This window comes from Pinus tabuliformis, chromosome 5_2 (assembly GCF_031772625.1).
Source record: "Pinus tabuliformis cultivar Carrire ecotype Pingquan chromosome 5_2, CPIR1, whole genome shotgun sequence".
Lineage (NCBI taxonomy): Eukaryota > Viridiplantae > Streptophyta > Pinopsida > Pinales > Pinaceae > Pinus > Pinus tabuliformis.
In genome coordinates, this window is record NC_142306.1 from 1,100,099,339 (window position 1) to 1,100,125,453 (window position 26,115).

At 40.6% G+C, this 26,115-nt stretch overlaps 1 pseudogene; it reads right to left on the reverse strand.

The window, feature by feature from the left end:
• Positions 1 to 26,115, reverse strand: part of LOC149163077 (protein NRT1/ PTR FAMILY 5.2-like) — a 147,230-nt pseudogene that overhangs the window by 87,625 nt on the left and 33,490 nt on the right.

Here is a 26,115-nt window from a genome sequence, read left to right on the forward strand (position 1 = left end):
CAACCATATAGATGAAGATAAAGATGTTGATTCCAAATCAATCATCCAAACAACTTCAAATGTCGAAGTTGTTCATGATCAAAATCAAATTTCTTCCAAACCCATCATCAAGCCCTGGGAAGAGATTCAAAATAACAAGAAACAACGAGGCTTAGGATATGTCACTGATGACACCAACTTACATATCCCAGATTATTCCAAGCCAATTAAGTTTGTGAGTGCAGGATTTCTTGAACAACACACCTCAGACGGTTCTGAGAAAGTTGCAGACAAACAGAATTGCATGCAACCTGAAGTTGATGTCCAACCGAAATGTTCTCATTGTCAAAGAACTCGTCATATGGAAGATCAGTGTTTTGATCTCCATCCTTGTTGCCATTGTGGCAAGCCCAATCATTCCTCAGAAAAATGTAGCAGCCAACAAAAATCAGCCAGATTGAAGATACATTATGAATGGATTGACCCTTGGGAATGGTCATCCACAGTCAAAAGATTGTCTCAGTTCTACAACCAACTACAATCACACATAGTGCAGCCAGCAGTGAAACGATGATGGTACTCTCCTGTAGTTGAACAAGGGAGTACAACAGTGAAACTCTCCTACACCTGAAGGGGGGGAGTTCATATATATTTAGGAGAAGATTGTCTCTCCTTTCAGCTGACAAAGGGGGGAAAATGTCAATGAAATTGACAACTGGTTGTCAGACTGAAAGTCTCGACAACATCAATGAAGCAGCCAGTGGGCATCTTCATCAGCCAGTGGGCATCCTCATCAGCCAGTGGGCATTTTTCATCAACAGTGAACATCAGTAAATTCGCCAGTGGGCGACCAACAATAAAGCAGCAGTGAGCAGCTTTCATCATAGAAAAAGCAACATTGAGTTGTTTTTCAATATCATCAGCCAGTGGGCAATCCTCATCAGCAAATACGCTAGTGGGCGTTCATCAAAATTGTGTCAGTGGACACCGGATGCTGTTTTCAAACAAAGGACAGTTGGATCCTTTTGCGGCTTGGCACATGATGGAGTTGTCAAGCGTCCTTCAGAGATGAATCAAGCATGCAGTTGATTCATGTTCTCTTCAGATTTGAGTTTTTTCCAGCATCCAGTTTTGGCGGTTTTTTCAGGCAATGTTTTTGAGGATCAACATGAGAACTTGGAAGATGGTTCCTCGTTCTTATTTTGGATTTATCATTGAAGGGGGGAGATGGAGCAGATGGGATTGATGGAGAACAATAGGGAAAGTGAGCCCAATAATTTACCCATTTTTGGGGCTCATCATCACCCCCCTGCTAAATGGGTTGCTCATACTCTGAGCAACTAATCTAGCTCATCATCCTTTATAGCTTTGACCACCTCCCTCATGTCCCAGGCCTCCGCAGTGATATCTTCTTCTCGGTCGTGAAATCCTGCTTTCCTTTCCACTTCCTCCCACTGTCTATTTTCCTCCTTTTCCTTAACTCCTTCTAGCAATCCCAAAAGCAAGGGAGGACTGAATTTTAGGCCAATCCAATTGGCCTGCATATTTTGCATCAACTGTTTGTAGAGAGGTACCCTTGCCAAGGCCTCCCTCATCCTAGTGGGAGAGTGGTATTCTCTTATCTTCAAGCTGTGAGGCAGTGTGTTCCACCGCCTTGTGCAGGCATGAAGGTAGTTATCCCCCAACAGTCTCTCCATGTCCTCAAAGTGGGAAATAGCTTGAGCCTGTTGCTCAATGTATTCTGGTAAATCCTGAGGGTTGTTGGCCAAGTGCTAGTGGGCGCTTATCACTGCTGAGGGGTTGTCTGGCTCTACTCTGATCATTTGTGGCTCACTGAGTTCCCTGCTCATAATATTGCGGACCTCTGCTGCTCTCTTTTCCTCAGAGGCCATGGCCATAAGTTGGACATCTCCTACCACAGTGTTGGGATCCCATGAATTCATGTTTGGAAGGGCTAAGTTGTGCAAATAAAACTCTGCTAATTTAGCCTTATCCTCTGAGGAGCTACTGTCACATAAAGCTACAAATTGATGATAATTTTGAAATGGAGTATAGGGCATATGATTTGGCAGGCTACCTACACTGCAGAGCTTCCATCACCCAGTTGGCCATGCAAGCCAGTTGGGCCTCCTTTTCTTGTACCTGTTGTTTCAGAGACTGTATCTCCTGGCCTATTTGCAAGTCCTTCTCCTATAGCTGTCTAGTTAGTGTCTCAATTTCAGCCTGCAACCCATCTCTTCTCTGCTGTTCATCAGGGGTTTCCTTGTCTGTTGTGGGCTTCTCCTGTTGCTGTTGTCCTCCCAAGATGTGAGGCATGTCTTCCTTATGCTATCCCTGTAGCTGTAGCTACTGTTTGAGCAGCTCGTTTTCTTCCTGTAGCTTGGCCCATTGGCTGCTTTCCACATGCCGTACCATAGCCAATTCCTTTCTTGCCTCTTTGAGTTGTTCCTCCAGGGGACCTATATCTTCCACACCCTTGGACTTAGTGATCTTCATCCAAGTGTGGGTCCTCACCCTCTCTTCTTCTAGTGCAAGGAAAAGTAGCACTGCGAATTTTTGGGGAATGATATTTCCTGCCTCTAATAAGTTATAGTAGGAGCCCAAGATGGGATGGGGGCTAGGTTCCACAATGTTCTCCACCTTTTCTTCCTCCTGTGGTGATTTAGCTGCCTCTCCTTCCATTTCTTCGGTCTCCTTTAGCCTAGCCAGTGTTTCCTGTAGAACAGTATTAGCATCTTGTAGAGAGGTCTTTGTGTCCAGCATTTTCATCCCTTCTCTCCAGGTGGATGTTTTTGGGATTCCTCGTTCATAGGTGATGGATGCCTTTGAAGGTGACCTTTCCTTTTGTTTAGCTGGGGTGTCCACAATCATAACTGGCTCCTTTGACTATGGCTGGGGTTTGCCAGTTTTTATTCGCATGCTCCCTCCATCTTTAAAATACATGGAAGGCTCCCTTTTTCACTTCCCTTTTTGCTTTGGAGATGTGCTTAGGGCAGCCAGCACTGCTGCCGCCTCCCTGGCCAAAATCTCAGGTGATTTCTCCCTTTGCTGCTCCGTTTCCAGACTTCCTGTAGAAAGTCCTGTGTCGACTATTTTCATGCTTCCTGTAGAAATTGTTGCAACTATTTCGGTCTGCTTGGCTGGATGTGTCTTTCCTTTTAATTTATGTGTGGTTGCCTTGGTTGTCCCCTCCTTGGTTTGGACTTTTTCAGTCCTCTCTGCTCTACTCTGCAATCATTTCTCCCTTGGTGTTTGTGCCTTTGTTCCACCCATAGTTTTGGGCTCAACAACTTGGCCTTTCCCTTGCTTCTCTTCTTGTTCTTTCTGTGGTGGTCTGTCCTGTGTTTCTTTTCCACTGGCTTTCTCTTCTGCCTCAATGTGTTCCCTTTCTTCACTGCTGGATGAAGTGAGTTCTTTGGCCAAAATTTGAATATCATCATCCTTGGACATGTTGCGGAAAATCTCCCAAGAGAGAGGGATAGTGTAGGTATGGAGGGCATCTTCCACTAGAAGCTTGATAAGCCCATGATGGGCTAGCTGATCTAGTGTCCCTTCCATCAATTTTGTGCAACACTCAATTAATGATTGTAGGAGAAAATAGGGGATGCTTAACTTCTGTTATGGAGGTAAATCCATCCCATGTCTGAGTTCACTCAGCAACCGGAAGTGATAGTCGTAGACAATACTGAACTGCCCCTCACAGGTAATGTATTTCATGATCTGAAAGCTGACTTCGCTCCAAAAAGGATGTAGGATGGCTCCCCGGACCCCATTCTTGTCTTCTGCAAATTGTTCCTCTAGTAGAAAGAATTCTTTCTTGGATTTTTGGCCCAATTCCCTCTCCTCTTTGCTCTAGGGTATCCCTAATGGTAGATCAGTAACTTGGCTAATGAGTTGTGGGGTAAGCTTTACGGAAACCCTCTGAAATTCACAGTGGCCAGTGTCTTTGATTTAGGCTGCAGGGACTTTAAGAACTCCTTCGTTATCTCATTGTCATAACCTTGAATTCTATCACAAAAGGTCATCCAATTGGCACGAGTGAAGAGGTTCACCACCTCGGGATGTTCACACAATTTTCTGGAATCCGAGGGTTCCTTCCTAATAAACCCCCCTGGCATGGTGAGAGTGCTCTGTTTTGTGCTCTGAGCAGAGAGGACTTGCTGTTTTATGGTTTCCTCCTTCGAGCTTGAAGACAGTATCTCTCAGGTGTTTATGTTTTAACCTTGCACCAATTCCCTGGTTTTAAAAACTCGACTGTCTGTGTATCAAAGGAAGACTTGGGTTTCCCCAGACAGAGTGCAGAGCTCACTTTCCACCCCCAACATACATATAACCATGTAAAATTCACATTTTTCCTACACAGGTTAGCCCTGACAGTGCTTTATCTTTTCTACAGGAAGAATTTTCTTAACAGGAACTGCGGAGGAAAACTTGGACGCAAAACCAACGAAGAAATTCCATGCAACCACAAGTAAACTGCTATTTTGACTCACAGGCAGACTTGTCTCTAACCCTCCAATTCAAGACAACTCAATTCACCATGTTTTCGAAATATACCACGCATGGAGGAGTGTTTTTGAGCCTACCTCTTCGGAACTCCAAATTTGATGAAGAAAAGTCCAGACCTCTCTGCTCCGGAAGGCTATGCTGTATTTCCTATAGAGCCTCTTCCTGTAGAACGCTTTTCTGGCTTCTGTAGGGTGTCACGACGCTTCTGAACGAGCCTGGGACGCGGGAGAATTTTGAAACAGGCCGAAAAGCTCGGGCTAACAGACTGTGGAGGAGGAGGACGCGTACTTCACTGAGAACGGTTGCAAATGTAAATGAACAACGGTTAACATGAGTGTTCGGCCGAGCATTTTGAATTACGGCGCAATTTGTGGCGAGGGGGTGAGGTGGCCAGGCCGATCCATTAGCCAACGTCACGACCATCATTCCTCTGTGTGTCCCTGACCACCATTATCTTTCCTCTGCCATTAACTGCCGCCACCACTGCCAGTCCCGTCGATTCTCCCCGACTGGACACTTCCCACGTGTTCGCTGCACATCGCATTGGCAAATTCAACGTAACCAAGCTTGTTCGGATCCCACGAAGCCATTCGACTGACTGTGGGTGGCCAGTTGACTGGCCACCGAATTCGTTCAATCTGAACCATTTCACAGACATGCAGTTTTCGAAATATAGTCTATGCAATTTGACGAATAAGGTTAGACACTTACCTGTGTGGTCGTGGATGTGTTTTGCAGGCTTCGGGACTTGGAACGACTGCTTCGCTCGCTGCTGCTTCATGCACAGGTGCTGGAACTCCTTCTTTCATTGGTTGATGCTGTATGCACGGCTTTGGAACCCGATCCTTGGTTGGCAATGCTGCATGCACAGGTGGTGTTTGGTTTCAGCCGTCGAGGATGTTTTCACGTCTAGGAGGAGCCTTTTTACATGTTTCTTTTTGCTGGTTTCGGCTGCCCCTACCTCTAGAGTATGTCTTCCAGAGGGATCAACTACTACAGGACTCTTGTAGGATGTCCTGTAGCTGCTTCTCCTCCTGGGATGCAGGCTAAACGAGCAGGGCTGACTTCACTGATGAAGAGTCCAGATGGAACTTGAACAGGTAGAGTGTGTGGGCCTTCACTGCTTGATTTGTCACTGGAAAATTTCCTGTCCATCTGAGGAAAACATGATTTCTTGTATGACTGCAGGAACACATAACCAGGTGGTTACAATGGCGGTGCAAAGAGATGAAACAAGTGATGGATGGAAGAGAGGGGTGGTTGCAGGCCTAACCAACAAACTCCAAGCTTCAAATCCCCTTCCAAAATCGAATTTGGCCCGCCTGAAGGCTCTACAGGATGTTTCTTGTAGAAATGCAGAACTTCCTATAGAAAGCCCAAAACTTCCCGTAGGAAGCCCAGAACTTCCTGTAGGGGGTGGAATCTCAACACGAATGTGATCAAATCCTGGGAAAAGTGAGTGGCCATGGAGGGAGTGTCTGTAAGGATGTCCTGTAGCCTGGTATGGACCCCTGTCCTCATTTTGCGTGACCTTCTTTATCTGCAATGTATTCCCTGCAACCTGCAATAATTTTACAGAGATTAGACCTGTTTCTTTTTTTTTTCTTTTTTTTTCTTGAGAGACAGCTGGGGCGCCTCCATGAGGTTTTCACCCCCACTATCTTCCCTGGGCGCCTCAGAGAGGTTTTCACCCAAAAATCTTTTTTTATTCCATTTCTTTATTTCTGAGAGACAGCTGGGGCGCCTCCATGAGGTTTTCACCCTCACTGTCTGCCCTGGGCGCCTCAGAGAGGTTTTCACCCAAGGATCTTTTTATTCCTTTTTTTTTTTTTTGATGATCAAGGTGTGGGTGGAATAGAGGCAGAGCCCTGCTTTACTACCAGCATTGATTTTTCCAAAGTTTCAATGAACTCCTGCCTCAAAAGGGGTTTCTTGTAGATTTTCAATCGATGCCCGTTGACAAGCATGGGGATGGATTCTTCATCAATGGTCCTGATAAGGACTGAACCATTGTCATTGCATTTTTCCACTGTATATGGTCCTAACCATATTGTCCTCAGCTTCTCTTTGAAATCCTTGTATCTTGAATCATACAGTAGCACCCAATCTCCCGGCTGGAATTGCTTTTCACTAAGGTGTCGGTCATGCCATATCTTCCTCTAGAGTTGAACTACTTTTGAGTGGAGGAGGGCCTGCATTCTATGTTCATCTAATCCATTCAACAACAGTAATCTTTCACGTTGAGCATCGCTGAGATCTAAGTCCAGCTGAGCTGCCACCCTCAATGTGTTGTACTCGAACTCTATGGACAACAAAGCTTTCTTCCCGTAGACCAGCTCATAAGGTGCGAAACCTGTTGTAGTCTTCCAAGTGGTGTTGTAGGCCCAGGTGGCCTCAACCAATTGATCTGCCCAACCCTTTCTGTTGCTGCTCACCACCTTAGTCAAAATCCCTTCCAATGCTCTATTAGTGACTTCCACCGCCCATTTGCTTGTGGATGATATGGGGTGGAAGTCCTGTGCTTGATCTTGTGATAAGCGAGCAAGTCTTCAATCAAGTTAGAGGTGAAATGGCTTCCTTGATCGGTGACTAACTCTCTTGGGTAGCCAAACTTGTAGAAGATATTTTCCCTTAAAAACTCAGCCACCTTTTCTTCTTTCGCTACTTTGATTGCCTTTGCTTCTGCCCACTTTTTTAGATAGTCGGTGCACACAATGATGTAAGACCTTTGCTTTGAAGGAGGGTTGATAGGACCCACAAAATCCATGCCCCACTTCTCAAATGGCTCGAAGGTCAATTGAGGTTGGAGAGGCATTTCATCCCTTGGAGTCGGTTTCCCCATCCTCTGACATCAGTCACACTGGTTGATGTATCTTTTGACATCTTGGTGAAGAGTAGGCCAATAGTAGCCTACCTGTAGAATTTTGAAGGCAATCCTTTTTGCTGCGAAGTGGCCTTCACAGGGCCCATCGTGACAGGTTAGGAGGATGTCAAAGACTTCCTCCTCCTAACAGAACGCCTCAAGATCTGATCTGGGCCAAGTTTGAACAGGTTGCCCCCGATCCAAGTGAACGGGGCACTCTTCCTCACAATTTTGCTCTTCTCCTTTGAGGATAGATGCGGAGGGAACTGTGCTGAGACCAAGTAATTTGCTATATCAGCAAACCATGGAGAGAGTACTAAGATAGAAAACAGATGTTCATCTGGCATCTGGTCATCCACTGTCCCTTCTTCACCTGCAGGCAAATCCAATCTAGAAAAGAAGTCAACAACAACATTTTCCTTACCTGGCTTGTTGACAATAGTCAAATCAAATTGCTGCAACAAAAGTAACCATTTAATGATACGAGCATTTACATCAGGCTTATTCATTAAATATCTAATCGAAGCATGATCAGTGTGTAAAAATGTTTGATAACCAGTGATGTAGTGTTTGAACTTGTTTAGGGAATGGACTACAACCAGGAATTCTTTCTTGGTTATAGTATAGTTCATTTCTGCCTTGGACAGGTTTTTGCTGACAAAGTATATGGCATATGGTAGTTTCTCCTCAACTTGTCCTAAGGCTGCCCCTATGGCTTTGTTCGAGGCATCAGTGTGGATGTGGAAAGGTAGGGCCCAGTTTGGACCTCTTAAGATCGGGGCGGACACCAGCTTATCTTTCAACTCTTCCAGAGCCCCCTGACAGTCGTCAGTCCATTTGAACTCAACATCTTTTCCTAAGAGGCCAAACAATGGCGAGGCTAGCTTACTAAAATCTTTAATGAATCGTCTATAATATCCTGCTAAGCCTAGGAAACTCCGAACATCTCTCACCTTTTGAGGAGGTGGGACCTTCTGGATGATAGCAATCTTGTTAGGATCCACCTGTAATCCTTGCTGGGAAATTGTATGGCCTAGCACAGTCCCTTCGGTCATCAGGAATTCGCATTTTTCGGGACTGAGGGACAGGTTCATCTCAATACACTTGGTTAAGACTTTTCCCAGGTTAGTCAATGCTTCTCGGAAGTTGGACCCATAAGGAGTAAAGTCATCCATATAGATTTCTACCGAGTCGTGGACCAACTCAGAAAATATGCTCAATACTGCTCTCTGGAAAGTAGCAAGAGCGTTGCATAGCCCAAAGGGAAGGACTCGGTAGGCAAAGGTACCCCATGGACAAGTGAAGGTGGTTTTATCTTGGTCCTCCAGGATGATTTGGATCTGATTATACCTGCTGAACCCATCTAGGAAAGAGAAAAAATTCTTCCCTGCCAGTCCATCCAACACTTGATCTATGAAAGACAAAGGGAAATGGTTTTTCTTGGTGGCTTTGTTAAGTTCTCAGTAATCTACACAGATTCTCCACTTCCCATTCTTCTTGGGCACAAGCACTAGAGGTGAGACCCACTCACTGTCAGAGATGGGGTAGATGAATCCTGCATCCAACAATTTTTGCAATTCTTCTTTGACAATGTCTTTAAGGGCTGGATTCATTCTCCTCTGAGGTTTGCTGACTGGTTTACAATCTTCTTTAATTTAAATGTGTTGGGTACAAACTAAAGGATGGACTCCTTTCATCTCCTTATAGCTCCAAGCGAAAGCATCCAGATGATTGTTCAGTAAGCTACACAGCTCCTTCTCATGGGAGGGAGATAGGGAGGAGCTAATATTTAAGGTTCTTTCGGGGCCAAATTCCACATTCTTAACTCTAGGAGAGGTCGGATCAGTCACACAGAGGTCCACTAAAGCGTTGGCTTGGGTATCTTCCATCAACTCCTCTAAGGACAGTGCACTGGGGGGTGGCTTTGAATCAAATTCTCAATCAAGTCATCCTCGGTTTGAGGGCCTCCCCTGGTGGTTTCTATTGTGCACAATGGTGTAGAGTAGACCCCATCCTCATCTCCCTCTTCCAACTAGAGTGGTAAGTCATGTTCTAGCAGAGGTTGGGAAGGAGGGTATAGGACTAGCTACTTGGACATGGGCCCATTCTTGATGGTCATGCTTCCAGCTCGACAACTGATGTAAGCATCCACAGTGGCTAACCAAGGCCTTCCCAAAATGAGGGGGTATCTAGTGAGCTTTGCCTTTGGCTGAAGGACCAAGAAGTCCGCAAGGTACTCCCAAAAGTCAACAGAGACCAAGACATCTTCCACAATCCCTTCGGGAGTCATGGTGGAGCGATTTGCTAACTGCAGGACTGTCGAGGTCTTCCTTAAGGAACTCTAAAGGTTGAGTTTGAGCATGGTGTCCCTAGTCATCACATTAATGGCAGCCCCTAGATGAATCAAGGTATGGGGGATTATGGTTCCATTGATGTGGACATCAACTACAGGACTCCTAGGGTCCAAATACTTTGGACAGATTACTTGCCCCAACATTAGATCGGACAGTTGTCCTATGACATTGATAGTCGAGGCATCTCTCTTTCACCTGCCTGGGTGCCTGAAACACTTCTCCTTAATCAATTTGTTGTATATTGGTACATCTTTTATGGCCTGGAGAAGTGGTATTTTCAGACAAAACTGTTTAAGTTCTCCCAAAAGTTCAGTCTCCTCTGGGTTTGGTTGCATGGTTACAGTTAGTTGCTCAGGAAATGGTGGAATGGCTTTGGGTTCACTTTCCTGTTTCTCTTCCTCGTCCTCCAGGGGAGGAGGTTGGCGATCTGGAAGGACCTTCCCAGATCGTAGGTTGATCTCCTGGATCTCCACAGCATAGGTAGGGCATGTTGTCTCCCTAGTGTATACCTGTTGGGCCTGTCTGTTGTTGGGGTTCGGGTTCGGTTGAGCAGGCATCTAGGGTTGTCTTGGAGGAGCAGGAGGTAATGGTTGTGGCTGAGCCAGTGGTGGAGGCAGAATGGTGGGAGGAGAGTTGTATTGGGGCCTCCACCCCGGTTGAGGTGCATTCCACTGAGGTTGTGGCTGGACATGTGAGTGAAACGAATGAGCAGTGGGTTGAGTATGGTATTGAGATGGATAAGACCACGGAGGAGGTGCGGACCAGGAAGGATGAGCAGGGGGACCCCAAGAAGGTATGTGAGTAGATTGGTTGGGGCTATAATAAGCTTGGGATGTCCCTTGCATCCCTTGCTGGTAAGGTCTGGGCCTATGCGGCCTCCTTTGGTTGAGGAGGTAGAGAGGTTCAGTGGTTGCCTCAATCCCTTGGTACATGGCTTTAAATCCAGGTAAGGTTGGGCATTGGTTTGTGTGGTGGTCTTCCTCACAAACGAAACATACCTCTATTGAGTGCAATGGACACTCATTCTTAGGGTGCTTCCTCGTACATCTGGGACAGAAAATGGCCAAAGCCCTCTCAGCTTCCTCTTTCTTTTGTTGGATTCAGAAAGTATCAAGTTGCATGGCAATGGTCTGTCTCACCTCACTTTTGAGGTCTTCCATATGATTAGAAAACTCATGCTTGGAGAAGGCGGTACTAGCTGAAAGTGGATTCCCCCTACCTATTTTCCGGGCTGCCCTAGAATGGTTTCTAAACACAATCTTTATGTCTTCATAAGGTAGTTGGTAGATGTCCCCTCCAACTAACAAATGGAGGGTATCTAGAAGGTCTTCAGGGACTCCTCAGAGCAGAAACAACTTTAGAGATTCAGGGTCAAGTGTGCACCTGGCTTGTTTGTAGCTAAGTTAGAACCTTTCCTCATAGTCTTCTAAGGATTCATCATTTCCCATGGTCATCCGGAAGATTTCTTCCTTTGTTTCCTTGGACCTACAGTAGTCCCGATATTTGTTGTTAAAGGCTTGCTACATCTGAGCCCAAGTGGTGATACTGTTTCCAGGTAACCCCATGAACCAGCTTAATACTACATCCTTGAGGGTAGAGGGAAAGAGTTTCAACTTTTGCTCGTCCTCTGCATAGTCATAAGTTTGACAAAGGATAGCAAACTCAAACAGGAAGGTATCAGGGTCTTCAGTGGTCAATCCATGGAAATGAGGTAAGGCCGAGGGACTTATGTTTTTCATCTTCATGTCCCCGTTGGTCTCTCGGATGGGGAAGGTACCTTCTATTCTCTCATCATCTTCTCTACTGTTTCTGTTTTCAGCCATGGTCTCAGATGGAATGTTTTCTTGCTCTTCTTCTATTATAGAATCTTCATATATCTCAGGAGGTTCACCTATAGGTTCTTCTGGGTCACTGGCACCAAAGAAGAGAGAAGGGTGACTCAGTGAAGTGGTGGGGGTGTTGGGTAGGAATTTTTCGGTATTATCTCTGTTCCTACGAGGCATGAAAAGATTTTTGGTTGCTTTTGCTTTTTTCTGCTTGTACCTGCAAAACTGAAACAGATGGAATTGCAACTAACTAAAATCTATCTTGCGGAAATGAAAATGCGGAATTGAAATGAAAGCAGGAAAGGACTAATCTATTTTGTTGAAATCAAATTGCAGGAATGAAATGCTAGACTACGCTTGTGGAATTGAAATGCTATTATACGCTTGCAGAATTGAAATGTTATTCTACGCTTGCAGAATTGAAATTGTGGAATTGAAAGGCTAATCTATGAAAGTAGGAAATGTCTAATTTACTTTTGCAGAAATGAAATTGCAGAATGGAACTGAAATAAACTACTTAGCAGAAGGTTGGAGTAGAAAAATAGAAGAAAAGCAGCAATCAAAAATACTCTGACGCTTCCCCGGCAACGGCGCCAAAAAGATGGTGGGCTCTAATATTGTAGCAATAATGCTGCAACTCCTGGGACTCCCTTCTTTACTCTTATCAACCCGGTAGTTCGTAACAAACTTGGAAGCGACGGTGCTGTATGCACAAGTACTAGCTCTTGCCGCAGCTGTCACTTGGTCAGCTGGCACAAGTCCGCTAGGAGCTTAAGCCAACTTCTATGAGCTCTGAGAAGAAGCTTTTTAACTGATGGATGAAAGCTAACTCAAAGAAGGCTAATCTACTTGCAGAAAGAAACTGGAAAGCTGAAAGGAAACGTAAACCCTAGCAAACCCTAATTTTACCAGCTAGCCCTACTGATGCAAGAAAGAGGATGCAAGCTACTGAAAGAGATGCCATTGACTTCTAGGAAGGTAAAATGCATGTGTCTAAGCTACTTCTACAGTAACATCTGAAAAAAAACATCTTTTTGTGTTTTTGAATAAGTTGTCAGAATTATCATGCATGTGCTTTGACTGTTTTGACTGTGCAGAGGTGGATTGGCAAGAGGAAATGCTTGCAAGAGGTTGGGAAGGTTAGAAGGGGATCTAAGGGGTCCCTAACACCCTTCCAGAGAGTTCCACCAAGTTTGGCTGTCAAGAAACCACGTCCGTGAGCTTCTATAGGAAGTTTGCAGGGGTTCTACAGGATGTTCTGTATTTTCTACAGGATGTTCAGAAATGGGATTTTGGAGGGTGGATGGAGAGAGAAAGGTGGAGAAGTGAGTATGGAGGTAGGATAAGGGTGTGAGGAGGTCCAAGACTTGGTGGATGGAGCTGAGGAGAGATGAGGATGGCTGGATTTGTTTAAGAAGGAGTGGAGCAATGTTGCACAAAAATATGGAAACTAGGTCAAGGTGTAGCAAATATGAGGCAAGAATCAGAGGTAGGGGATGGAGCAGATGGGATTGATGGAGAACAGTAGGAAAAATGAGCCCAATAAGTTACCCATTTTTGGGGCTCATCAGTTTGACTACATCAAATTTGAACTAAATCTACAATATAGACCATTCTAGAGTCTCTTACATCACAAACATGTGGTTGGCCCCTTTTCCATGAATAATGGGGGCTGATGCAGCATCCTCCCAAACTATAGTTGTGAAAATAGGAAGGTCAACTTCTGAGTGGCATAAATTCTGCGTACAAACTCTGATTGACACACTTATTGCGATGTTAGAAATATATCTATGTGTAGAGAAACATGAAAAGGCGTTGTAGTAGAGAGGAAAATTTTTACCCCCAAAAAACCTCGTTTGATGCCTCAAAACACTCCTAGAAGGTTTCAGACCTCATTTTTCCAAATTGGGTCTTGTCGATAAAAACTGTCCTGTGAGCTGATTCCTTCACTTTTTCAACCTTGATTGCATCAAGATGGATGATAAAAAATATAATGATCCAATCCAGATAACACCTCCCCATTTTAGGATGATTTTGGTTCCAAAAATATTTTACTGAATGAGGTGAGGAAATTTTTTTTTGCCTTCTCTTTGGTGTACCATTTAGCTTTGCCTAGAATTTGTCCCTTCAACCCAATATGAAAAAGGTCATGTTGATATTGTCTTATCTATCTGTACCTGTTCTTCAAAACGTATCTTCTGTTAACTCTACCTGAGCATCTGGTGTCAAATCCTCCATAAAAGGTATGACCTGCTCGTCTTCCTGATCTAGCATGGAAGGCTCACAGAGTTTTAAATTATCTACATTCACAACTAAGTAAATGCACATATACGGTGGTAAACTGAGTTGATACACATTATCACCCACTTTTTCCAGTATCTCAAAGTGACCATACCTTAGAGCCTTAATTTTCTTACCAAGCCCCTGCAACCTCTCCTTGTTCAATTGTAGTCATACTCCATCTCCCACCTTGAACGATTTCTCTTTTTTTCACTGATCATGCTTGGCCTTATACTTTTCTTGCGACTTTTTGCAGTATTTCTTGTACCTGTAGATGGATCTACCTGATCTTCTCTATAAAATTTTTAGTCCTTAAAGCATCTCCTGTAAGATCTTCCCTTACTCCTCCTTGTTTCTCATATGCAATATCAAAAGTTGAATGTGGAAAATATCCAAAACAAGTTTCAAATGGGGACTTTCCTGTAGAAGTGTGGACTACTCTGTTGTGAGAATGTTGTATATATACCATATTTTCATCCCAATTCTTTGGATGCTTCTAGTTGTATCCCCTTAGAAGTTGCACCAAAGTCATGTTGACTACCTCTATCTGACCATTTGTCTATGGATGGAATGTTGTAGATCTCTCCAACTTTGTGTCCATATTCTCCTAAAATTTAGTCTAGAATGCACTCAGAAATCTTGTATTCATGTTTGAAATGATGCTCCTTGGTATCCCAAAGTGCACCTAGACCTATCCAAATAATAAGTTTGATGCTTCTTATCCACTTATGGTATTTTTATAGGGCATCAAAACGCACATCTTGTTGAACCTATCAACTACCATGAACAAGGAGTCATGTACCTTCCTAGTTGTTGGTAAACCTCCCACAAAAGTCCATGGAAATGTTTTCCCAAGGATGAGTAGGTATGGGTAAGGGATGATATAGACCCTGTTTCTTGTTGCTAGGCTTGTTGGTACAACAAAGTATCATCCTCTTATGAACATAGCTACCTGCTCTTGCATCTTGGGCCAATACGCCTACCTCGACAAGTTAGCCACGATTTTTCCTACACCAAAGTGGCCTGCAATATTAGAGGTGTGAGCCTCTCTAATAAGCTACAGTCACTCACCTTTAGGAACACATAGCTTATCCAACTTGTAGAGTAACCCATTCTAGAGATGGTAGTCAACGGTGTTTTTGCCATTGTGCACACGACTCTGACTCTGCAACTATTGATACACCTCCTTGAAGTCCTCATCCTTTGAATATGCCTCCTTGTATGCATCATGGGTGAATGGATCAATGTGCATAAGAGTCCCCAAAGCTATGATATTTGATGTGGGTGGCCTTGAAAGCATTTCGGCCAACTTGTTTCTGTTGCCCTTCTTAATTTTGATCACCAAATGAAACTGTTGTAAAATCCCCATACACTTGTACTACCTAGTCTATTGTAGCTTACTTTGGGCTTGTAAGTACTGTCACGACTGGTGATCCATGTGTATTACTATCTCCTTTCCTATCAGATAGTGCTTCCACTTCACAACTTGCACCATTGCATAGAGCTCCTTTCCGTAGGTAGGGTAGCTAAGAACTACCCCATGAAATAGTTTAGAATGGTAGCAAACAGGTCTTCCTCCCTGCTTCAAGACAACTCCCATATCATACGCACTCAAATCTGTCTCCACTTCAAAGGGTCGCTACAAGTTTGGTAATTCCATTACTGGTGCTTGAGTGATCTTCTTCTTTAGCTCCTCGAAATCCTTCTACTGACCTTTTCCCCACTTAAAAAAATTGCCACTTATTGTTATGACATGGAGCGGTGCTGCTATCACTGAAAATGAGGTTATGAATTTCCTCAGGTACTGTGCTGACCCAATGAAACCCTTGACCTCAAAAAAATTAGTAAGCACCGACGATTTCATGATGGCCTCCATCTTGGATGGATCTATTTTAAGCTCTCGTCCACTAATCACATACCCCAAATACACCAAATAATGATGTGCAAATCCGCACTTCTTGAGATTTGCTAGAAGCTGGTGCTCCTTTAAATTTTTCATCACCTGTGTCAAATGTGAAATATGCTCCTCCCAGTTAGCACTATACACCAGTATATCATCCAAATAGGCAATAACAAATGAATTTATAAAAGGGTGCAATACATCATTCATTAATATCATAAATGTAGCTAGTGCATTATGTAGGCCAAATGGCATAACTAACCACTCATACAAACATTTCCTGGTTTTGAAGGTAGTATTCCATGTATCTTCTTCTTTGACACAAACTTGGTGATATCCGGACTTCAAGTCCAGCTTGGTGAAGTAATTACCTTGCTGTAACTGATCCAACAAATCATCTATCCTGGGCAAGGGGTATCTGTTCTTGAGCATGATTTTGTTCCATGCCCCATAATCTATACACATCCGCTAAGTTCCATCCTTCTTCAGTAGAGTGATGATGGGTGACCCACATGGCGATGTATTCAGTCGAATGAAACCTTGTTCGAGTGGTTGTTGCAACTGTTTCTTCACCTCACTTTCTTCTATAACAAACTTCCTGTACAACCCAATATTTGGTAATGGGGAGTCCTAAAATAGCTATATCTCATGTTCCACTTCTCTCTTAGGTGGTAACCCTTTGAGCTCTCAGAACACATCCGTGTATGCCTGTAACAACTCCTCCAATTGTTGTTTCTTTTTATTATTACACCCCTCCATGGATGCCTTGCCTCTTGTTGACTCCTCTTGAAACTGACTTTCTCTTAAAAATAATAAAACATACTTCTTGCTGGAACTGATCAATTTCTTGGCTTGTTGGCACTTACTAGTGAAATTTTTTACTTTTCCTTTGTGTGCGTTGATGATGAACGATTTTTCATTGTTGAGGTGCTAGTATTGATTCACTCTCCTCATGAACACTGCATCTCACATGTACATGTATGGACTCCCAAACAAAACTCCACATACATGAAGGGGAACCATATCTAGATCTACTTCATCAATAAAATGAACACTGATAACAAGTCTAGTTTTACATTGTTTTGTTACCTTTGGCTCTGCATCCTTATTTACCCATCCCAATGGATATGGGTTAGGACGATCATGAAATTCCAACCCCAACTTCTTGACCATCTCTGTTGCAATGAGATTCTCTTGCGATCCTGAGTCAAATAGAGCATCACTCTTTGTCTTTTTGACCTATATCTTTATATGGAAGAGTTTGGTCATTTCTTTCTCTTCCTATTGTTGAAGGCCACTCAAATTCACTTCCTTTTGCACTAACATATAGATGATCTTCTCATCTATGTCTGGGTTGCTTGCAACTTAGTTGCTCGAATTTGTGGCCATGACATTCTTCTTCCTATTATATTTCTTATTTCTATTTGGGTTTAGCTATGGATGTAACTTACGACACTTCTCCTTTGTATGGACATAAATGTTATGGTGGTTGCAGTGGTTGCTAGGATATTTGGACTGGTGTGTTTTGGCTGTCATCTTTTCATATTCTCCCCCTTTTTTATTCTTCTTTCCTTCCTTAGAATATTCATGATGCTCCTTCTGCTTCGATCCACCTCGTTGCGCTCTTTTCGGGTCTATGTTCTCCAAGTATTGTGCCTATACACAAGCTCCATCCACCAATTTGGTCTTCAACAACATCACTTTCTCACACAGATGGCGGTGCAGGCCCCCTAAATACTTGAGGAGTACATCTGGGTTCTTTGTGGAGATATCCAACATTATAGCCATCTTCCTGAATTTTGTGGTGTACTCCTGCACATTATACCCAAAATAATGATGAGTACAAAATAATATAAACCTGGTTTCGACAGTGTCCCATCCTTTTACTCTAAAGCATTTGGCCTCGTACCTTGTGTGACACATGGCATCTCTAACTTCATCCACTTACTCATTTGGCCCTGTATCTTGGGCAAGCCATATTTACAAGTCTATAGAGTATTTAATATGCCAATAATTGTTCTTGCAATCTGACATCTCCTCATTGAACGCACCCATCTCAACGTCCTCTCCAGTAAATTATTTCCCGGTCCGTCCAAAGCATATGCATCATGTCGCCATCTACAGGATGACCATCACATAGTCATCAATGGAACACATTCTAGCAAATTTCAAATTTAAATTTTATTCCACGCCCTCCGTAAAGACTCAGCAAGAGTCGCTATGATATTTAGGGTGTGCTCCTCCATTTCTATACATAACTCATCCCTGCCTCCCCTATGAAGAAGTTGAAGGAATATGTAAACTTCATCAGGCTGGGGAGCACGTAGATGCTGCGAGGAATCGAACCCGAAAGAATGTTGTGGGCAACATCCATTTGTGTCCGTAGGCAGGGGTTGAAAGGAGGAATTGGTATGCCTTACAATGTTTACATCAATGGAGATCTCTAACCAAGTGTGTTGCTCTTGATCGAAAGAAGGTTACTCCATCACTACATCATCCACCAAGCGTTGAAAGTAGGAATTGGTCTATCTTGTAGTGTTTACATCAATGGATATCTCTGACCAAGTGTGTTTCTCTCCATCAAAAGAAGGTTACACCATCACTACGTCATCCATCAGGTGTTGAAAGGAGGAATTGTTCTATCTTGTAGTGTTTACATCAGTGGAGATCTCTGACCAAGTGTGTTTCTCTCCATTGAAAGAAGGTTACACCATCACTATGTCGTCCACCATCACCTCACTATGGATTCTTGAAGGTCCATAATAGGTCACATTTGTACATTTGTAGGAGATACAATTTTATGGGTATTGAGATTACAAAAGGTGGTGGTTATTTCTACTACAGAGGATGAGTATATTTCAACTATTGAAGGGTTCAAGGAAATGATTTGGATGAGGAGGTTCTTGGAAGAATTGAGCTTGTAGTAAGAAAAATGTGTAATAAATTGTGATAGCTGGAGGAGGAAACCCTAGCTAAGAGCAGACAGAGGCCAAAAAAATGCAGTCAGAGAGCCATCACTTGGAGTCTCATCAAAGGGAGCCAGAGAGTTATCTCAAAGGAGAATCCTATTCAGAACCATCATACATGGGTAAAATTTATCCCAAGTAAAAATGTAATACTTACAAGTGACCGCAATTAACAAGCTCCTTCAACTCGATAGGCAGTTCTCCACCAATGGTATTATTGGACAAATCGAATAAGTAGAGACTCATAAGATTACCCAAAGATGGAGGAATACTTCCCGATAAATCATTTGAATTCATGTCCCTACCAAAATCAACAACGATTCACGATGTCACAAAGTGTACTTGTTCATAAAAACAAGGGTTTTTTTGGAGTATTTTCTTACAGAGTAACCAGTCTCTGTAGTTTACCCAGCTCCTTTGGAATGCGCCCAGAAAACCTACAACCTGTCAATATTCTAAGATGAGCTAAAAATTAGTCCATTGTAAAGTATTCAAACAAAAATACCAATGATTGAATTACAGGGTTCAAAATGCTTACAACGTGTGAAGGTATTGCAAATCTCCCAAAGTACTTGGAATCAGTCTTGTCAAGCCTGGATTATATGACAGATCTCTACAATGATGACTTCGTTCAGTCAATCTACTTATTATACCCTCTTATTTACCATGCAAACCCAAGAGGTTTTTGTTAATATTATTCTAATTGCATCTAAAGAAGGAAGATGCTTTATATAGAGGGTAGCACTGCAAGATCCATCCCCACTACATTGTGTGTTCAAATGTTGGATAAAATTTACATGGTGCATTGACTGCATTAAAAATAAAGATTATTTCACCCAAGTAAACAAATCTTCGATATACATATGGGGGAGTTCAGACAAATGAACTCTACTTCGCAACCTCAATATTCATTGGAGAAATGGGTTTGGATGGTATCAACTCTATGGTACCCTTGTGATTTCTTCATCAATCAACTTACAGAACTTGTAGTGTTGAAAGCTACCCAATTTCAATCGGAAATTTTCCATTGAGATTCATTGAATATAGAGTCCTGTAAAATTTTATCCATGGAAATATTTAATTAGAAGAAACTCCCAATGTTTTCTATAGAGCTCAAGCAATTTCCATGAATGACATGGATAATCATTTAGAAGACGAGATGTTGTCATGATTTGAAACCAAGAAGCACAAAATACTTACAAATAAGTTATTTGGTTACCGATGTAAGAAACACCATCCCATTTTAAACCACATGGATCTCGACCTTTCCATGTGGACAGTGTATTTCCCAATTGCTTTTGTATCAACAACAGTGTGTCCACTAAACACATTGAAATGCATAATTTCCCACTTACATCAACATTAACACTGTTAAATTTTTTCATAAATAAATGTACTTATTAGGTGCTCATTGACCAATATCGATAGAGCTCACCATCATCAGTGTGTGTAATCCCAAAGTAAACACAAAAGAAGAAAGCAAAGGCATGACACAGAGGAGAAAAACATATGCAAAGAGACGAGACATGGCTAACGCAGATACCAGTGAAACAAAAATAGGAAACATAAACACATCAAATATCATCTATATGTTTTGAGCTTTATGTCATGTGAAATTATGTTGGGGTTAATTTCCACATCTTTCCAACCAACATCAGTTTTCATTATATGGGAAATATGATGGTGGGATGGTATGTCATGATGATGGCTCCCTCTCAGTGTAGTTGATTGTTGTAAAGTCTTGATTAGACTCCTTAATGGTAGACACTGGAGTTTTTCTCACTACAAGTTTCATGCCAAACTTACTATTAGAAAGAACACTTAATGATGTAGGTGTGTAGGTGTCTAGATTATTTTCTTTGACAAAGGTTTAAGATGGTTTAAGAGGCAATCTTAGCTACCATCTAAGTGTTGGGAGTGAGTTGCATCATCCAACACAAACAATTTTTAATAACTTCATAGTTATAATCATGGATACATTACTAGAGTTGAATTATTTATCTGTACATTAATAAAAGAATGTATCTTACTCACTGTAAATTTCAATACAACCCCCATTTGACCAACTCTAATTTTAACTGGTCCTCCCTAATTATCTATATCCAAAATTTCTGCCTAGATTCCAGGAAGAAAGAGTTTACATAGTGGATACTATTTTTCCTCTGAATATCCCCTAGACATGAACTCATGTTTCCCTTTGTGTATTCCCTCACCTAGATCTAAATAATCCTGAGAGGAACAAACATATATGGATTTATATATACATACGAATAGGAGGTAGATTGGTTCTAAATGTTCTCTAGTGATTTCTAGCATACTAAATTTTTCTTTTATGTATGCATGTATAGTAATGATCCACAAGATGAGAAAGTTACACTTCAAATTTTTTCATCGAGGGAACAAGGCACTGGTTGGCAGTGTATGGCTTAGTGAGAAAGGCTCTCAACTCGAAAGTCATAAGGTCATTGGGTTTAAAAAATATTCATCACTTCTTATTGACCCACTAGCAAGGGAAGCATCAAGATCAATTTCAAAAGAAGACTATGGTAGTAGATTCTCTAGAGAAAATATATTAATTGAATTTCACTTAAGCTGTCAATAAACACCCTTTCAACAAAGCAACTAGTGTTGTAAGTGCTAAGATATATACTATTTGATTTGAAGTAATTCTAGAACATATATATCCTAGTTTATACAACATTAATTTCTTTGTTGTGGGGTGCATAATGTTTACCTTTCTTATGGACCATGAAAAGCATGTTGAAGGCACCTTATTTTGGAAAGTGCTCACATTAATCGTCCACATTATTGGGTATCACTTAAGCTAGGAAATGCACAATGACAAATGACCTGTACATTGCCATGGATATTTCACTAGAATAATTCATCACAACAGATCTTGTATTATGCTAAAATATTTTACTATGTAGGTTTACTTCTTTTGATAGATTTATTATTACTAGCTTATTGCTCAAATTTTTAAAAGATGATATATTTTGAAAGAAGATAGATTATCCTAAAATTGTGGCGAATACATAACCAAGTGATGATTAATATGGAGAAACAATGAGATTTTGGTAGATCCTAAGGGTCGGGTCAATAGGTATTATGACCATCATGTAGGCTCAATATAGTATCATTCAAGGACAATATACATCGACTTTAAACAAAAGTACCCACACGTTTCCCATGTAAAGTATTAATGTATTAACATGAGGCTTAGGCATCACTGGTGAAGATACTGACAACATGGAGATGACATCTTGGATGAATAGATGATTAATGAGCTACCTCCTAGCTTTCATGATGAGGATTCATCTATAGTTTTTAGGGATCTTTTCCTTCTATAGCAAAAATGGAATGGAGGCATGAAATTTGCAATTGAAACTACAAACTTATTTGTGCTTAATGTCAAGCAAGCAAACCTAATGGCAATGCCATTGCTAAGATAGAAATAACATAGGTTATTGGAGAAACATTTTTTTGAGATGACACAAATTAAAACAACAAAAGGAGAGGATACAAAATTTCATGAATCAAGACTCTTAGTATAAAGTTTTCAAACATAATGTGAATGAATTTGTCCTTTACTTTCACAATTGTGAGGAACCAATTGTGTCACTTATCATTGACTTCTTAAATGATATTCTCATGAACCAGGATTATGATGCCAATATCATCATGGTCAAATAACAATTAGAATGGGGAATTTCATAAGTGGCTAGAAAGATTCAAGATTTAGATGACATCATCACATGGTAAGAGAAATACAATTTTATCCCAACCAATGTACACTCTTTTCTACAAAGTGAAATATATTGGTTTTCCACCAACATTTATTAAACCAAATTTATGAAATGCATTTGAAGACATTGAGTCACTATGGAAAGAGAATGATGGGCACTTAGTTGAGGCTATGGAAATGATTGAGTTAGATAAAATACAATGGTCCAAAGAGAAAACAAATAATACTGTTCTTTTATAGTTTTGACATTTTACATGAGTGAAATAAGGATAAGAAGCAACAAGTAACTAAATTAACAACATCATATAACAAATGATGAGGGAGTTTCTTAATGTTCCCCTTACTACTAAAGTCTTTCTATTAAGCTTTCCTCATAAAATTAGACCAATTTCTAATGAACAAAAACTATTATCCATTGCATTGTGAATTAAGGTGATATGAGATTACTTTGTTATGAAATGTTCGATTTAAATCATTTACTTATAAAGGTTCCAGAATTTTAATGAAGAGAAATTTCATAAATCCTTTGGAGTGAAGTTTCGTGCATTACTTTTGCTTTGAACATATCCTGGTTGGAATCTCCCTAAAACATAACATATGATAAAAAAGAACACCAGTAAAGAAACAAAATTGCATAAATTTTTGACTTCTTTCTTCTATGCTATTGTTTCTTATGCCATTTCCTTACAACGTTTCCTTTGCAACATGTGGTGCAAATGCTAGTTATTCTCTCAATTACTTTATCTCTTTCTACATGAAGTAGTTCATATAAATCAAGAGGCCTCTATAGCCCAATATGGCAACAATGTTGTAAAAAATTGTGTAATGCATTATGTAATGTAATGTAATGTTATGTTGACTCAGTTAAATTATTAAAATTAAAATTAAATGTTTAGCTCATAGACTAGTTAAGATAAGTTTGAGTTAATCATTTGATAGGCTTACCAATAGTGGTTTACAGGCCCATGATATTTTTCCAAGGTATTTGTTATGATGAAGTCCAATCTCTTAGTAGATCCAGAGTTAAGATGGATCTAGGTTGATTTAATTTCACCTTTTAAATACACTATATTCCACATGAATACCATAGGTCAATAACGTGGGTTCTCAATACCATGGGCCATTTTTATTTTTATTACTATTTTATTTTTATAGGGTTTTTTTTTACCAAGTTAAAATGTTTACATTACATTATATTAATATTTTTATTTTTATTTTAATGTAATTTGACTTAGTCAAAATGTTAAACATCAAGAGCACCTCTCAACACAATAACTATAAATATAATTATTTATTTTATTTTTATTTTTAATTTTATATAATTTGACCAAGTTAAAATTTTTATGGTACATTACAATATCTCCCTCATACTTTTTTTTAGATTTAATTTAAAAAATGTTATAAAATAAAAATAAAATAAAATATTTTGATTTTGAAATGAGTTTGGGTTTTTGGGGATCTATATTGATGATAAACCATGGTATTGGCCCATAGTATCCTAACAAAGTTTATTTATAAGTTGATAATATCCATGGTAAAATAGGGTGAATATCTATGATTATAAATCTTGTTATATCGTAAGTTTATTCTAAGTATTAATTTTTTATGTGCTTATTAATTAAATTTAAATATTGTTACATAATCATTATTTTACACCACTACATCTCCCTCATACCTTTTTTCTTTTAGATTAAATTTAAAAATTGTTATAAAATTAAATTAAAATAAAATATTTAAAAGATGTTGACATACAATCTTTTTTACATTACATCTAACTCCTACACATCTCCTCCTATACCAGGGTGTAGAAGGCTTGTGGGCGCAATGAGTTATGAGTGAAATATTTTTTTGTTATAATATCAACAACAAACCAAGTGAGCACAATGAAAATGAAATTATAGATAGTTTATAACTTAATAAAACTAACCAAATATATGGATTTTTTTAATAATATTTTAATTTAATTTAAAAGAAACTAGTGTCAACCAAGAACAAAAAAAAAAAACATTTTTCTTAAACTAATTTGTAAAATAGATCTCATCTCCTAATAGCCTAAAAAGATTGAATTCAATGATGGAAAGCACCAAAAAAAAACCTCTATCAGCATTAACCAAGTTTCAATTCACAACTTTCTACACCTTCCCTCAAAGTCAAAATGGCATCCTGCAAAGTGGAAGTAATGTCTGTTGATGAATTCACAAGTGCGCTTGAGATGATAATTCTACCCAATGCCATAAATGCAACTTTGGAATATACAATATTCTAAATGATGTGACCGCAAATATTAGACAACACAAAAACAGTTGCAATACTAAAATTCATAAAACACTTCTACCATGTTTTTAAAGATAACGTTCCTTTTACATTTGCCCCTCACAAAAATACAGATGGGCAAATAGTAAGGCAATGAGCACATGGTCTTTTGATATACATATGGGTGCCCATCAATACATATAAATCAGATCGATCTCATATGACGAACGGAATCAAAGCCTTTATGTGAGATGGAAAACCATCAAACTTCTTCATATACCACGCTTTGGTTGATAAGCTTCAACCCAATAGATATAAAACTAGAAATTGCACCGAGAGGTGCAAAGGAATGCCGATAGGAGTGGGGAATGTGGAAGTCAATAAGCAAGCTAAATATCTAGAAAATGAAATAGAATAAAAAGGACTAAAGAACTTGTAATTTTTTTATTCATACATTTGATTTACCTCTTTAGCAGCAGTAGATAAATTTCTTAAAGGTGTGGATGCCATAGGAACCAACCTCTCCAAAACTTGACCATGTCTTTTAACATCAATCCAATACTATATTAGAAACTAATAAGGTTTAACCAAACAAACTATGAATTACCACATTAGCATGTATAGTTTATATTCTTAACAAGAGATGCCAATTCACATTATCATCTCTTCAATAGATTTAACAACACAAAGATGATGCATCTTGATGGGGCTAGCCCACGTGGTCCCGCTGTCCAAATGCCGATGTGTTATGTACTTACGATCTGAACAACAATGTAATTGATTTTGGAAATAAATGTTATTTGATTTTTAATCTGCTTGGGTTACGGCATGGGTACCTTGATGGTCTGCCTGTTGGACAACTGTCCCTCCTCGGGATTTTGCAAAACCCGCCTTGGTTTGGGGTTTTACACCGTTCGTGCTCCTTTGGTTTTCATTGTTACTCCGGTCTTTGGCTCTGCGAGCTCCTGGCGATTCCTTGTAACTTCTGTATTTTCTGTGGTGAATGTGTGAGTTCTGCCTGCCTGGTCGACGAAGTGGTGTGATTTTGGTTGCGGTCGTGGTCTCAGTCGTTCTAAGTCTCGACCTGTATGCTATCATTTGCTCGGTGAAACCCTAGTAAGGTTTGCTTTACGGGATTTGTTTGCATGTGTTTTCGCTATCACTGTGGTATGTATTTGGCTTTAATGTCTGCCTCTGCATGTTCTGGTCAATGTCTACTCATATCTCACAAGGGTTTACAGCTAGTCGAGAGTTGTAAGGTTCATGGTGACATTTGCTTCAGCTCTGGTTCGTTGGCTTCCAAATTCGACAGGTCGTGTGGCATGCTCTGTTCGTCCCTCCGTCAACTTAACCTGGTAAGCTTCCGTTCTATGCTGGACTTTTCTTTAGCTGTTTGTTTTGAGACTAATGGCCTGGCTCCTCTGTGAGCAGGGGTTCGTC